Raw genomic sequence first — 16,379 nt, 5'->3', positions numbered from 1 at the left:
AAAAAAAAAAAAAAAAAAAAAAACCTGCCCCCACCCACCTTTTCTTAATTTTTTTTTTTTTTTGAGGCAGAGTCTTGCTTTGCTGCCCAGGCTGGAATGCAGTGGCACGATCTCGGCTCACTGCAACCTCCAACTCCTGGGTTCAAGTGATTCTCCTGCCTCAGCCTCCCAAGTAGCTGGGATTACAGGCGCCCGCCACCATGCCTGGCTAATTTTTGTATTTTTAGTAAAGACGCGGTATCAACATGTTGGCCAGGCTGGTCTTGGAACTCCTGGCCTCAAGCAATCCATCTGCCTTGGCCTCCCAAAGTGCTGGGATTACAGGCATGAGCCACTGGCCTGGCCTTTTAAAAAATCTTTTATTTTAAGTTCAGAGGTACATGTGCAAGTTTGTTATGTAGATAAACTTGTGCCATGGGGTTTGTTGTACAGATTATTTTGTCACCCAGGTATTAAGCCTAGTACCCATTAGTTATTTTTCCTGATCCTCTCCCCCCTACCACCCTTCACCCTCCTATAGGCCCCAGTGTGTGTTGTTCCCCTCTATGTGTCCGTGAGTTCGTATCATTTAGCTTCCACTTATAAGTGAGAATGTGTGGTATTTGGTTTTCTGTTCCTGAGTTAGTTTGCTAAGAATAATGGCTTCCAGCTCCATCCATGTTCCAGCAAAGGACACAATCTTGTTCTTTTTATGGCTGCATAGTATTCCATGGTGTATGTGTACCACGTTTTCTTTATCCTGTATACTACTGATGGGCATTTAGGTTGATTCCATGTCTTTGCTACTGTGAATAGTGCTGCAGTGAACATGGATGGGCATGTGTCCTTATAGTAGAACTATTCCTTTGGTTATTATTTTTTTCTATTTCGCCTTTAAACAATGCAGCAATGGGCAACCTTGTACCTAATCCATGTGAATTGTTTTGCCATTAAAAACTTTTTTTTTTTTTTTTGAGACAACGTCTCATTCTGTTGCCCAGGCTAGGATGCGGTAGAACAATCATGGTTTACCATAGGTTTACCATAACCTTGAACTCCTAGGTTCAAATGACCCTCCTGCCTCAGCCTCCTCAGTAGCTGGAACTACAGGCACACACCACCACATTCCGTTTTTTTTTTTTTTTTTTTTGTAGAGAAGGGGTCTTATGTTAGCCAGCCTGGTCTCCAACCCCTAGCCTCAAGTGATCCTCATGCCTCAGCTTCCCAAAGCACTGCGATTAACAAGGAGTGAGCCACCTTGCCTGCCATTTAAAATTTTGAATATGATTCAGCATCTTTCATTTCTACTGACCACTTCTGCACTCTATATTTTCATATATGTTGCCCATTTTTCTGCTGGCGCTTTGGTTGTCTTACTGATTTGTAAAATACCTTTTGGATATGAAGAAAATGAATCTAGTTATATTAGTCAAATTGTGGCAAATAATTTTTCCATGTCTATATCATTTTTATACACTAAAGTTCTTAATTTGGATATTAAATATATCTCAACTTCTAGATTTCATGTTCTCCTCAGAAGGTCTTCATTACTCCAAAATTATAAACAAGTAATCCAGGCTTCCTTTCACAACCTTTTTTTTTTTTTGAAAGAGTCTCACTCTATCATCTAGGATGGAGTGCAGTGGTATAATCTCGGCTCACTGCAACCTCTGCCTTTCTGGTTCAAGTGATTCTTCTGCCTCAGCCTCCCAAGTAGCTGGGATGTGTCCCACCATGCCCTGCTAATTTTTATATTTTTAGTAGAGGCAAGGTTTTGCCACATTGGCCAGGCTGGTCTCAAACTCCTGGCCTCAAGTGACCTGCCAGCCTCGGCCTCCCAAAGTGCTCAGATTACAGGCCCTTCCATAATTTTTATGGTTTCATTTATCACGTACACTGTAATCTCTCTGGAATATCAGTACAAGAAGTGAGCAAAGACAAGAGACTGCCAACATCACTGATGAACTCTGTTTCCACCAGTCGCAGCATAATCTAAATACCCATGGGCATTCGCTTCTATTTCTGCACTCCATTCTTTTCCACAAAGAGCCTAGTATTTCTTCTCTAGTCCTAACCTGTTTCAACCTATTGCAGCATCAGAATACAGTTCATCATCTAGCAGGGCTTCCCCTCCAAAGAGAATTATTACAGTTTTTCTGGTCCTCTCACTTTTCTCAGGTAAACTTCCGTGTACTCTTCCCCAAAATCCTGTTGGTGTTTTATGGTGGAAGATGTATCCACAAAATGACGCATATATAGTAAAAATAGGCCAGGTAGCCGGGCACAGTGGCTCACGCCTGTAATCCCAGTACTTTGGGAGGCCGAGGTGGGCAGATCACTTGAAGTCAGGAGTTCAAGACCAGTCTGGCCACTATAGGGAGAGAAGTACAATCATAGAAGGTATCAAGGCCACGTACAGCAGGAGGTCATTAACTAGCTGTCTGGAGGGAATGACAGACACGACATGACAAGTCTATTTTAATTTTAAATACTGATCATCTTTTCAAAATTGAATGTTAACTTGGCAAGAACTTGGTATCTTCCTATTTACTTACAACTTTTTGCAAACCTTAAAGCATTAAAATTTTCTTCACATAGATCTTATTTCTTACATCAATGTATTTTACCTTTTTGGTTACTATTACATTTTGTTTTAAATTTTTTAACTTTTTTCTTTTTGAGATGGGATTTCACTATGTTGCCCAGGTTGGTCTTCAACTTCTGGGCTCAAGCGATCCTCCTGCCTCAGCCTCCCAAAGAGGGATTACTGACATGAGCCACTTTGCCCTGCCTGATTATTATTATTCATAGGCTATTTATTTCCATCAATGTTCTAACTAGTTTTTGTTTGCCTAAGAAAAACCCTAACAATTCTTGGATATTAAGGTTAGAACCAGCTAACTTACTGAATTCTTATTATGTCTGTTTTCTGGTGAATTTGTTTCAGTTTCCACAATGTAAAAGATCACTTGCAAAAAATTTTGCCTTCTCTTTTATGTGTAATTCTTTCTTCTTATTGAACTGACAAATACTTCCTGAACAAAATTAAATTATAATAAAGGATTATAATAAATTATAATTATTATAATTCCCATATAATTACATATATATATATATAATCATAGTTCTTATATTTTTCTTGACACCTGTGGGAACTCTCCTAGGGATTATCATTAGTTGGCTTTTGGTTTTAAACAGGAAGTTCTTGTCATCTCAGTGTTCATAATCCAGGTCCTAGCAGTTTTCAAGTTTACACAGGGAAACAAATCATCAAGACACAGAAACGTTCACTGATCAGCTGAGTCATATAAGATTTATTTCCACTCAAGTATCCCTCCTCCCTGTTTATCATCTACCCCCATCCATCTGTAGGACTGTACTGTAAACATGAAGTGAAAGAGGCCTTCCTACTGCTATCACATAATTTCATCTCACAAATTATGCCAAAAACCCCACAACTTCAATCTATATTCATTCTAAGAATTAGCAGAGCTGCAATTATAACTTCAGCTCCTGCCCCTAACTATTAACTATGAAATTGTGCTTCCCATTAAAAATGGATTCCAGGCTAGGCGCGGTAGTTTACACCTGTAATCCCAGCACTTTGGGAGGCCGAAGCAGGCAGATCACTTGAGGTCAGAAGTTCGAGACCAGCCTGGCCAACATGGCGAAACCCTATCTGTACTAAAAATACAAAATTTAGCCAGGCATCTGTAATCTCAGCTACTCAGGAGGCTGAGGCAAGAGAACTGCCTGAACCCAGGAGGCAAGGTGCAGTGAGCCAAGACTGCACCACTGCACTCCAGTCTGGGCGACACAGCAAGACTCCGTCTCAAAAATAAATAAACAAATAATTAAACAAATAAATAAATAAATAAATAAATAAAATAAAATAAAATAAAAAAGGATTCCATTTTTATAGTCAACTAATAAGTCAAACTGAGAGAATTTTCAAACATGGGAAGGAAATATACATTTATTATTATTGTACTGAAGTTCAATCACCTGCACACCTTCCCACTACCAATAACTCAAAAGTCTATCTTAAACTTTGGTCAAATGCTTTTAGGAAGCTCCTGAGATGATCATACAAACACTGGAGATAGAGCCAGTATAGTATTTAAGAGTAGAGCCTCTGGAACCTACTAATTACCTCAGTTTAAATCCTAGCTCCACCACACAAGTACTGTGTGACCTTTGACAAGTCACTCTATAGCTTATTCTCTTTATAAAACACGGCTGTTAACTACCTCATAGACTAGCTCAATTAACTGAGCTAATAACATGTAAAGTGCCCAGGAGAACAGTCTAGTGTATAGTAGGTACTCAACAAAGGCAAGCTATTTTATTAGTCTTTTCTGACTTATTCATTTGGTGTATTATATCAGTGTATTTCTTGGTGATTACTCACCCTTGTAATATGTAGATAAATGCTACTTGGCTGTGGTGAAATATTCTTTTATCATACTGCTAACTTCCATTTGGTAATATTTTAAAATTTCATATTATTGTTCATAACAGATCATGTTGTCATTTTTTTTTTTCTTCTTTTACAAGACAGGGTCTCCCTCTGTCACCCAGGCTGGGGTGCAGTGGTACAATCATGGCTCACTGCAGCCTCAAGCTCCCAGACTCAAGCAATTCTCCCAGCTGGGACCACACACGTGCATCACCAGGCCTGGCTAATTTTTCACTTTTTTGTAGAGACAGGGTCACTCTGTGTTGCCCATGCTGGTCTGAAGCTCCTTGGCTCAAGCAATCCTTCTGTCTGACTCCCAAAGTGTTGGGATTATGGGCATAAGCCTTGGCACTCAGATAAGTTTCCAGTTTTAACACTATCTTCACATCAAGTGCCAGTGTCAATGTTCCATTGGCTTTGTAAGAAGAGTATGTGATTCCCCGCCCCCCCATCATACTGTAGAACAATTTAAACCTTATCAAAATGATCTGTTCCTTGAAGTTTAAAAGAATTCACCTGTGACATCACCTGAGCCTGGAGTTTGGCAGGATGACAGCTTTGTGATAATGTTCCCAATTTCTTCCATTGTTATTGTTCTGTTAGGTTCTCTCTTCTCGAGTCAATTTTGATAACTGGATTTCCTTTAAAAAAAAAAAATTCTGGTTTAATTTATATAGCTTTTTTTTTTTTTTGTAGAGACAGGGTTTCACTATGTTGTCCACAGTGGTCTCAAACTCCTGGGCTCAAGTGTTCCACCCGCCTTGGCCTCCCAAAGTGTTGGGATTACAGGCATGAGCCACTGCTCCCAGCCTATTTTTATTTTTAAAGACAGGGTCTTGGCCACATGTGGTGGCTCACGCCCATAATCCCACCACTTTGGGAGGCCGAGGCAGGTGGATCATGAATGAGGTCAGGAGATTGAGACCATCCTGGCTAACATGGTGAAACCACATCTCTACTAAAAATACAAAAAATTCGCCAGGCGTGGTGGCATGCACCTGTAGTCCCAGCTACTTGGGAGGCTGAGGCAGGAGAATCGCTTGAACCCCCGAGGTGGAGGTTGCAGTGAGCCAAGATTGCGCCACTGCACTCCAGCCTGGGCAACAGAGCGAGACTCCATCCAAAAAGAAAAAAAGAAAAAGAAAATGACAAGGTCTTGTTCTGTCACCCAGACTGGAGTATGGTGGTACGATCACAGCTCACTGCAGCCTGGACCCTCCGGGCCTCAGTCTCCTGAGTAGCCAGGACCACAGGCGCATGCCACCATGCTTGGCTAACTTTTAAAAATAATTTTTAGTAGAGAGGAGGTCTTGCTATGTTGTCCAGGCTGGTCTTGAACTCCTGGGCTCAAGTGATCCTCCTGCCTTGGCCTCCCAAAATGCTGGGATTTACAAGCCATTGCACCCATCCAACACTTGCTGTTTTAAAAAATTATTTCTAACCTGTGTACATATGTTCCCTTTTTTCTTGAGCAGAGTTATCAGTTTATCTAATTGATAACCTTCCCGCTCCTAGCAAAGCAGCAGCTTGTGAATTACCAATTTTACTTTTCTCAGTTTTGTTTTGTTTTTTTTTTTTTTGAGACAGAGTTTCGCTCTGTCGACTGAGCTGAAGTGCAGTGGCTACCTCACAGCTCTGTGTACTCGCTGCAGCCTTGACCTCCTGGGCTCAAGCAATCCCTCCTCCTCAGCCATCTGAGTACCTGGGACCACAGGCCCACACCACCAAGCCCAGCTAATTTTTGTATGTTCTGTAGAGACAGGGTTTCGCCACGTTGCCCAGGCTAGTCTCAAACTCCCTGGGCTCACGCCATCTGCCGGCCTTGGCCTCCCAAAGGGCATCAGCCACCATGCCCACCTAGTTTAAAAAAAATTTTTTTTTTTTTTGAGACAGAGTCTCACTCTGTTGCCCAGGCTGGAGTGCAGTGGTGCAATCTCGGCTCACTGCAACCTCTGCCTCCCGGGTTCAAGTGATTCTCCAGTCTCAGCCCCTCAAATAGCTAGGACTATGGGTGCACATCACCACGCATTGGTAATTTTTCTATTTTGAGTAGAGACAGGGTTTCACTACACTGGTCAGGCTGGTCTCGAACCCCTGACCTCAGGTGATCCACCTGCCTCGGCCTCCCAAAGTGCTGGGGTTACAGGTGTGAGCCACTGCACCCAGCAGTTTAAACATTTTTAAATTGCTTTTCCTCTTTATTATCTTTCTCTTACTTGGTCTGGTTTATTTTCTTGTACTGTTTTTTGTTTGTTTGTTTGTTTTTTTGAGACTGAGTCTCATTATGTCGCCCAGGCTGGAGTGCAGTAGCACGATCCTGACTCACTGCAACCTCTGCCTCCCAGGTTCAAGTGATTCTCCTGCCTCAGCCTCCCGAGTAGCTGGGATTACAGGTGCGCCACTGCACTTGGCTAATTTCTGTATTTTTAGTGGTGACGGGGTTTCACTATGTTGGCCAGATTGGTCTTGAACTCCTGAGCTCAAGTGATCCAAACTGCCTTGGCCTCCCAAAGTGCTGGGATTACAGGCGTGAGCCACCGTGCCCGGCTTTTTTTCTTGTAATTCTTAAGTGGGACAACTATTTCTATCCTTTGTTTCATAACTTGACTGTTTAAGGCTATGTACTTTCCTTTGAACAAAACTCTTACTACTACTTAAAAGAGCTGGCATTTCGTCTTTACTTGCTTATAAGTGTCCCAAAATCTTCAGTTAGTCAGTTTAGTGCTGTTATTCACAGTAAAAACAGGATTAAAAGGAAAAAAAAAAGGTTCCAGAATATCATCTGTTCCCTCTCTCCTCTCCCTTTCTTAATATACGCAGTTTTGGGGCTTAATAGGATTAACTTCAAGATACGTTCTAGACACTGAAATTTGTCGGGGTATTGAGTTTGATAATTACTAGTCTACTACATCCTTACTTTTTACTGTTTCAGCTGATAGGCATCAGTTAAAAACTCTTAGTAGTACACTTACAAGCTAAGATTAATCAATATTTGAAGTCCTAACACTTCGTCTAGAAATACCTGATACCCATGTAATGCTTTGCACTTCTTCAGTTTCAGAATTAAACAATGTTAAATCAACAAGAATATTTAGATTAATGTACATGATTACATGATATTGTGACAATTTATGAATGTCAAAACCATTTTATTTTTACATACTGAGCACATGAAATATTTTATATTCTAAAGTCACCACCTACAAGCTGTTTACATATGCTCCTTGACAGTACAAGCCAAGTTATTTGCGTACATGAACAACAATAAAAATCTTGTCCATGTTCACTTTTACTGGAATGTTACTTATATTACTTTCTGAAATTTTGCAAATAAAGGTTAGTTTATTTATGACTCTGAGAATGGGAACTGTTATTAAACAAGCGGAAAATTACGGCTAACAGAAGTTAACCATTTATTGACCACCATATCAAACTATTTTAAGAATATTACTGTACATTAAGATTCTCAGATTTAAAAAATAGGCCTAGATGGGGGAAAAAAAATGTTATGAAACTCTCTCGGACTTCACAGATTTAAAGCTTTTCCTCTAGTTTAATCCTACACACCAGGATGGTGTGAACAGGTTCTTAATTTAGCAATAGAAGGATAATGTGCACAGCATTATTTGGTAGTGCAGTTTAGAATTTTGCATGTTTACCTATACTGTGAACATGGTTAAATTTCTTTGCTAAATTGATTTTTATACTTTTATTCATTAATGTGGATAATTCTTTGCAATTTACTGCAAAATCTATTTACCATAACTTCACGCTTGTGTGCTACGTAAAACTATCTCATCATAAGGGAGCAGTTAATGAACTTGACTTTCAGGCAACTACAAGTGTCAGGCTTCTGTGACTAAGAAAACAGTTTAAAGTCTAAAACCTTATTGTAATGTACAGCCTACATGGATCGGCATGATCCAGATATGATCCCAATACAAAGGTCTCTGCAAAAACTGGGGAGAGGGTGACTCCAATTCTCAAAGGATGTGAATTTCCACTAGTCAGCAGGTCTGAGTCAGCATTCAGAACAAGATCAGCCTGGCTCTAGCCCTAGTTATGACACTATCCTGCCAATACAAAGACAAAGCAATATCTGATTTTAAAATTCAGTAATCTGAGTTTGCTTTCATTTACCAAACGAGAGATCAGACAAGTCAACTCCTAGCTTATTTTCCCCTGAGATGCGCTAAGGGTGACTCCGGTTCCAAAGCGGTAACCTGTGCTCTGAACCACTATGGGATCTCAAGAGTCCTAGCATCTTTTGATCCTATGGAATCCTTTCAAAGCACGGGCAGAGGAGGCTCAAAATAGCAAGGTCACTATACATTTCAAGGGCTTCTGTTTCACAGATTACAAGTAGAGAGAAACAGAAGGTGGGAATTAAGATCAGCTAGGTAGAGCTGTGAGGTGCAAAACAAAGGTTATGCAGAAAGTTGAGGTGCTGACATACTCCGTCTAGCTAAACTGAACACCAAATAATGGATGGAGACTAACACCACCACCACCATCGTCACCGAAAATCCTTGTACAAGTGAGTTTCCTACAACGCGATGCAACATGGTGTCGCAGAACAAGCACTGCCAGGTTATGTAGCTGAACTTACCGTTCTCCAGGCGTCCATTTCCCCAACCTGTGAAAAGCGGGGAGGGGGTTGGACAAGATCACTAAGTCCTCTTCCGTCTCTGACACTCCACAGCCAGGGGTCCCGAGGTGAGGCAGAAATCCCAGTCTCCCGGGAGGCAAGGGCCCTTGCGCGGTGCCAGCCCCGCTTTCCCCTGGGTGCAGGTAGCGCCCGGCTCCTCCTCACCCCTGCGGTTCCTGTGTACTAGGGAGGTGCCTCCCCAGCCCGGGGCGCGCCCGAATGAAGGGACAGCGCCTTCGCGGGAAAGGTCGCCCAGCAGCCGGACAAACACCCGCGGCAGGCGGGGGAGCTGGGAGCCGAGGAGGCTCAGAACTGATTCAGTGCGCGCCGCCGCCAGGGTGGGGCCCGCAGGGCCGGGCCAGTGCAGCTGGAGCACGCAGAAGACGGGGATGGGCCCCCAGGGCGGCAGGCTACCCCAACGGGCCCTTCGGCGCATTTCCCCTCCCTCCAACCTCTTGCTATGGGAGCCCGGTGCTTCCCCACGCCCGCCCCGTACTCACCCATCGCCACCCGCGTCCCGCAGGACGGATAGCGAGCCGGGGCCCGCGCAGGCGCAGACCGTGACCGACCCAGGGGCTGGGGCGCAGCGCGACGCGCTAGGCGCCGTTGGGGGTCACGTGAGGGAGACGCCGCTCCGCCTCCTCTCCCTCGGCCCGCGGCCCGCCAGATGTCGCCAGCCTACTCTTCCTGGCCGCAGGCCGCCGCGGCGGGGCAGGTAGAGGGCCACGCCAGCACACCTGTCAGGTGGCGGGCTCCGCTAGCCTCGATGCTTCACCCTTAATGCCGTACGGTGGCCTCAGCGTGCCACAAACAGCCAACGCGCGTTCTCTAGTGAGCTGCCTGCAGGGGGCGTCTGGGCATTGTCGGTTTTAGGGGCATTGTCGGTTTTAGGGGGCTAGCGCCTTCGCGGAAGACTCCAAAGTGTCCTCTGTGGAGCTTTGTTGGGTATCTTCAAACCTTCAGAGGGACCTTTTATCAGCGACCCATTCCGCAATTCACAGAACACACTTTGTGCGTGCTTTGGAACATACGGATCACTTTTAAACGTTTTAACTCTTTTTCCTTCGAAGCTCAGACCGCTTGCGGGGGGCTTGGAAGGAGCGCTGCCCGGGGAGTTAGAAGGCCTGGGTCAAAGTCATAGCCCTCATACTTCTTGAGAGTGACCTTGGACGAGTCGCTGGACCCTGAGCCCCAAATCCCCGTCTGAAAAGTAACCCGTGCCTTGTATGCGTCCCCTGACTGTTGTAGGAGACTCTGGAAATGAGGGTTCTGACTCTGAGTTGGAAACTGGAACGCACACAACAGATGGGAGGCGTTGAAGGAAACGGAACGGTCGGTCTGAGGGGAGAGGCGTTTCTTGTGGATGTGTGAAGTGTGTACACTGTGCTTGGGGAGAGCCCAAGCAATAACCCCACCCGAGTGAAGCGTTCTTGGGGGGATCGGCTCCGGGTGGGCGACGTTCGCTGCGTGCCCCCTTCCCCCGAGAGCACTTTGTAGACACTGACTCCAAAAGCTGGTCTGGTCTTTGCCCAGCTCCGCTTTGGCTGCCGTGCTTAGCTGCCTCTCGGGAAGCTGGAGACCACGCTCCCCTATTCCAGCAAACGCTCCATTGAGGAACCTACTGCGTGCAAGGTCCTGGGGAGCTTAGTGTCTGATGAAGGATACAAAAACAAAAGAGTGGAAATTCAGAAGCATGGGGGGCCCTCCCCCCTCGAGGGAGATCCAGAGATGGCTTCACAGGGTAGACTTTGAACTGGGCCTTAGAGGGTGGATGGGTGGAGTTTGGCCCAGTGGAGAAACTCATAGCAGCAGGAGATAAGATTGTAAGGGTCAGGTGGTGGGGCTGGATAGTGCGAATCTTGACTGTCAGACACAGGCACCTGCCATCTAATTAGTATGCGAGGGATAAATTTTGGACTCCACAGGATAAGGATAAAGCTACACAATGGCTTAGAACAATTAATCGGGCAACAGTTGGAAAGGGTCTTTGCCTCAAAATTATGTTTGCCCTGTCTTGTGTGAATGCCTATTCAGATGTATTATTTGAAAAATAAATAAACCAGGCAGGCATCCAGCGTGTTCATAAGCATAAATAATTAATTTCAGATTAGAATGGAGAGGTTATTCTCCTGTGGTAAAACCTGAACAAGAAGGAAAAGACTGAAACACACAATTGGGGCACACCAGACTCAGAAAATCCCAGGCTAACGGGAAAGCTCAGGTCTGGAGCTGAGCCAGTCTGCTTCTTTCATGCTGCAGGTCACAGCACAGGCCTCTGCGCCTCCAACTCTCTGTTCCTTGTCAGAAACCCCCAGGCCCTTCATTGGCTCTTCTTGGGCATATGAATGTTGGGGATGAAAACCCTCTATTTTTGGATTCCGGATCCATCTTAAAGTTAGCCCTTCATTTCTGTCCTTATCCACCCATTGCTGCATTCCATACCTCCAGCCACTAGGTCAGCTGCCAGATATCCTCTAACCCAGCTGTGATCATGTCATCCCCCAGCTTAAAAATCTCCAATAGTTCCCTCTTGCTTCCCCCAGTAAATCCAAACTCCTTAACTTGGTGCACGGGGCTGTCCTGTCCTGGCCCTTTTGCCAGTCTGTCTACCTCAACCCCAACTGTATTCTGGGCTTTTGCCATATGCAGTCTCAGTGTTTTGCAAAACCTGTGTTCCTTAATCCTGTTTCCCCCTTTCACCATTGATACGTGTTAGCCCTTCACCAAATAGCCCTTCAAGGTCCTTTTGCCGCCTTTCCCTCCTAGCAGCCTTCCCTGATCATCTCAGGCAAAATTGACTGTTCTTGCCCGTGCTTTCCCATGGCTCAAAGTTTGAGGTGCTTCTGATGTCCTGTCCTATGTTGTAGTCACTCATGAAAATGTGATCTTTCCCACCGCCAGCTCATGAGGGCAGAGCTGTCTGGATTTTTCCTGGCTCTCCCACTCAGTGCTTGGCAAAAAGGGTGCCTAGGAGATGTTTGCTGAAATGAAATGCGGGTGGAGAGCAGAGCTGTTGGAAGGGCCTGGGTTCTTGGGGGAAAGGGCCATAGGAAGGTTGCTGGTGGATCTTTGTTTAATCACCCTCCACTCCTTCTCTCAAAATGCTTTCTAAAAAGTTGTCTGGTACCCTCAGACTTCATGGGCTCTAAGGGGCATGAAAACAGCCTTATGCAAGCTGTCAGTGGAGTCTCAGAAACTGAGTGGCTCTGCCCAGACAAGATCACCTGAGGTCATTCCCTAACAAGGGGTCATTGACCTTCCTTTCTCTTCAGCTCCACATTTCCTAGGCCCCTGCAATCAGGCCCCTGCCTATCTCTGCCACTCCCCTTCATACCCCCAGTACCAAATGGCCAAGGGCCAGTCCGCCACTTGGTGTTCCCTTCCCTGAACTTGCTGCATTCTTTTCACGCCCCCTGCCCCATGCTTGCGTATTTTTTGTCCTCTGTGCCTAAAAGGTATTGCTTGCTTCATGACAATGTCCTGCTCCTCCTGCATGGCTCAGTTCAGAGGCTTCTGGTCACTACTGCCTCATCTGACCTCACTGCCTCCTGCTGCAAAGCCCCTCAGTGCTGTCAGCCCCACCCTCCCTGGCCCCCACCCCATGTCCTTGTGGTTTGTCCCCATGGCTGGTCTGTGAACTCTAGGACCTTCTCCCTTTCTGCTCCACTCATGTCCAAACCTGCTCTGATCCAGCAACTCACGTGCATCTGTATTTATAACGTATAATGGAGACCCAGGGTTTACCCTGCAGGCTTGTGAGATGGTTTGTTCTCTTCAATTTATTCATTCATTTATTTTAATACTGGTGGGGACCCAGTGAATCAGTGATTCTTAGCCCTGCTTCACATTAGAATCATCTGGGAAGCTTTGACAACAAAACAACACCCCCCCCCCATCCCCGCCCCACTCCCCTGCCCTAGAGGTTCTGATTTAATTGGTTTGCAGTGGGACCTGAACCTTAGTATAGTTTAAAAGCTTCCCAGGTGTGCTGAGGCTGAGAACAATAGCACTCAATACTTGCTTCCCCAATGTGCCTGATGATAAGAATCTCTTGAATTTGGGCAAACTGCCTATGGGCCGTACACTCACAGCACCAGCATTGAGTCACCCAGAAGTTTGTTAGAAATGCAGAATTCTGTCCCCGGGAAACCAGGATTGGTATTTAACAAGTTCAGCAGGTGTGCTGTGTGCACATTACAGATCGAAAAGCGTTGACCTAGATCCTAGGTCCTAGAAATCTGGTTAAAAAATAGATCACCAGGCTGGGCATAGTGTCCCATGCCTGTAATCCCAGAACTTTGGGAGGCTGAGGCAGGAGGATCACTTGAGTTTGAGATCAGTGTGGGCAACACAGTGAGACCCTGTCTATAAACAATAACATAATTAGCCAGGCGTGGTGGCACACATCTGTAGTCCCAGCTACCTGGGAGGCTGAGGTGGGAGGATTGCTTAAGTCTGGGAGGTTGAGGCTGCAGTGAGCTGTGATCATACCACTGCACTCCAGCCTGGGAGACCCTGTCTCAAAAAAACCCAACACACACATATATATCATATATACACATATATGATACATGTATCACACACATATGATACATGCATCACACGATACATGTATCATATACACACATATACATGTATCATATACACATGTGATACATGTATCATACGATATATACACGATATATGATACATACATGTTATACATGTACATATAATATAGACATATATAGATATATACATATGAGATATATATATATATATAAAATCAGTTCCAAGACAGACTAAATCAGAATCCCCAGGAGAGAGGCCAGTTGGCCTGTGCATATTTAACACTAGCCCCGGCTGATTCTTCAGCTGATTCTCCTCAGGCAACTTCGGGAAATTATAGCTTTAAATTGACATCCTGACCCATAATAGTGACCTGTGGTTTGAAACACAGGGTCCTGCAGGGCTCAGGAATATGTAAATGAATGAGCCTGCAGCCCAGAGGGGAAACAGTTCTAAGGAAAAATAATCAGCATTCTTGAGATCTGCATGTACCAAGTGCTATGAGTGTTAATAGGATAGGGAAGTTGTACCAGCTGCAATAAGGGAAGGCTACATGGAAAAGGTGATCCGTAAAGGAAAACTAGGATTCAAACAAGGTAGGTTCCAGAAAACGCATGGGATGAGAAAAAGTGTTTAAGAAGGAAGACACCAGGTGGCTTTCTCCCTAACATCATTTCTGTACCCCAGCTTTTTCTCCCAGCACACCAACAGGCAAAGTTTATGCCCCCTGACAAATCTCAGAGCTCAGAAAGGTTGGTGACCTCTGGGTAAGATCAGGGACACCTTCCTTGTTGTCTGAGTGACACATACTTGTGAAATACAAACACATTTTTACCTACCAAGGGCCAAGTCAATGTAACAAGAAGCAGTTGCACAATACTGTGTGGGTTTCCCAAGCAGTCACACAATATGTCATTTCCTCTGATTTTCACATACTTTGTGTCCTCAAAGAAGTCCCATGACCTATCTGAGTTACGTACCTAGGGAGAGATGAGGCTGGGACTCTGCCACTCCTATTGTTTCGGGGGATGGAGCTAGCCACAGAGGCGCAGTGTGATGATTGATGCTTTCCTCTTTCCTGGCACTTTTTCAAAGGCCCAGGTTGATAGTGAGCTGCAGGGTGGTGGGGAGCCTGGCCTTGACCCCACGGGAGTATCTCCTGAGCTCCCTCATCATAAGACACCCATGGGGAACTTGTGAAAAATATCGGCTTCCAGGGCGAGCCCAAGACCTCCTGAGTAAAAATCTCCAAGCAGAGGTCCTAGGAAGTTGTATTTTTATAAGAACTGTGTGTAAACCTTAGGTCAGGCAAGCTGGGAAACCTTGAACTCGATGTAGTATGCTGCAAGGTCAGAATACTTGGGTTTGCATCCTTGATCCACCACTTCCTAGTGATGTCACTGGGGAGCCCCCCACCAGCCTCAATATCTCCATCTACAGAAAGAGGGTCCTTCCTGGTGACCATGTTCCAAGACCCTGAGGGAGGTTCCCCTGACGGCAGATCCAGTGTGATGGAAGCTCATTCTCCTTCAGGTGTGGAGGAGCAGTGGCGTTCAAGGACTCAAAATGCCACCCTTGTCTCTCGTTCTTGGGGCAGAAGGGACCATGGAATTTCTCTCTAGATCCCATTCACCTCCAGGCTGTGACCTCCCTCTGAGCCTCCACCACTAAATCCAACTTCTGCATTTCCTAGCATCACTTCACCTTTCTGAACCTCAGTTTCTTTTTTCTTTTCTGATTATTTTTTTTTTACTTCTTTTGTTTATTTTTTATTTTTATTTTGTTTTATTTTTTGAGACGGAGTCTCGCTCAGTTGCCCAGGCTGGAGTGCAGTGGCAAAATCTCTGCCCACTGCAACATCCACCTCCTGGGTTCAAGCACTTCTCCTGCCTCAGTCTCCCAGGTAGCTGGGACTACAGGCACCTGCAACCACGCCTGGCTAATTTTTGTATTTTTGGTAGACGGGGCGGGGGGTTTCACCACATTGGCCAGGCTGGTCTCGAACTCCTGACCTCAAGTGATCCATCCACCTTGGCCTCCCAAAATGCTGGGATTATAGATGTGAGCCACCATGCCCGGCCTGTTTGTTTATTTTGAGACAGGGCCTCCCTGTGTTGCCCAGGCTGAAGTGCAGTGGCAAGATCTCAGTTCACTGCAGTCTCCACCTCATGGGCTCAAGTGATCTTCCCACCTTAGCCTCCCAAGTAGCTGGGACTACAGGTGTGCAGTAGGACACCTGGCTAATTTTTCTATTTTTTTGTAGAGATGGATTTTCTCCATGTTGCCCAGCCTGGTCTTGAACTCCTGAACTCAAGTGCTCCTCCCTCCTCGGCCTCCTAAAGTACTTGGATTACAGACATGAGCCACCATACCAGGCCTGAACTTCAGTTTCTCATCTACATAGCAGGGCTCCCATATGGGAGACCAATGCAAGCACAATGTGAGGCACACATAGAGTAAACCTGCCACAGATAGGATCTTTTATCACTGTTACTTCAGCTAACGAATACTTATTGAACACCTACTGTATGCCAGAAACTGTCCTAGATCCCTGCTTGTGTGGAGTCTGCATTCTGGTTCTGTTCTAGTGGGTGGAGACAGGCAGTATATAATGAATACAATACCTGTTTAATATTTAAAGAATAAAGCTGCTGCACAGATTTAACATTTAAACAATAAAGACAATAAATAGGTTTAATACTGACATAAGAAATGTAATTATTTAAATAGTAAACACAACAAATT

At 45.1% G+C, this 16,379-nt stretch overlaps 1 protein-coding gene across 9 annotated transcripts in view; it reads right to left on the bottom strand.

Moving 5' to 3' along the window:
• SLC25A51 (solute carrier family 25 member 51) overlaps nucleotides 1-10,673 on the bottom strand; it is a 21,191-nt gene extending 10,518 nt beyond the window's left edge. For 3 of the 9 annotated variants that reach the window (XR_004228440.1, XM_023203147.3, XM_023203146.3), the window contains exons 1-2: nucleotides 9,048-9,565; nucleotides 4,955-5,079 (exon numbers count right to left, since the gene is read on the bottom strand). The gene's annotated coding sequence lies outside the window, so the exon portion shown is untranslated. Of the gene's footprint in view, nucleotides 1-4,954; nucleotides 5,080-9,047 lie in introns of all 9 variants that reach the window. The other 6 variants (XM_023203149.3, XR_004228441.1, XM_026456158.2 and 3 more) reach the window with 6 other exon arrangements.
• Between the last annotated feature and the right edge of the window lie 5,706 nt (nucleotides 10,674-16,379).

Source organism: Piliocolobus tephrosceles, chromosome 14, assembly GCF_002776525.5.
Source record: "Piliocolobus tephrosceles isolate RC106 chromosome 14, ASM277652v3, whole genome shotgun sequence".
NCBI lineage: Eukaryota > Metazoa > Chordata > Mammalia > Primates > Cercopithecidae > Piliocolobus > Piliocolobus tephrosceles.
The sequence above is the reverse complement of the archived record's forward strand: the minus strand, read 5'-3'. Positions and strand labels throughout refer to the sequence as shown.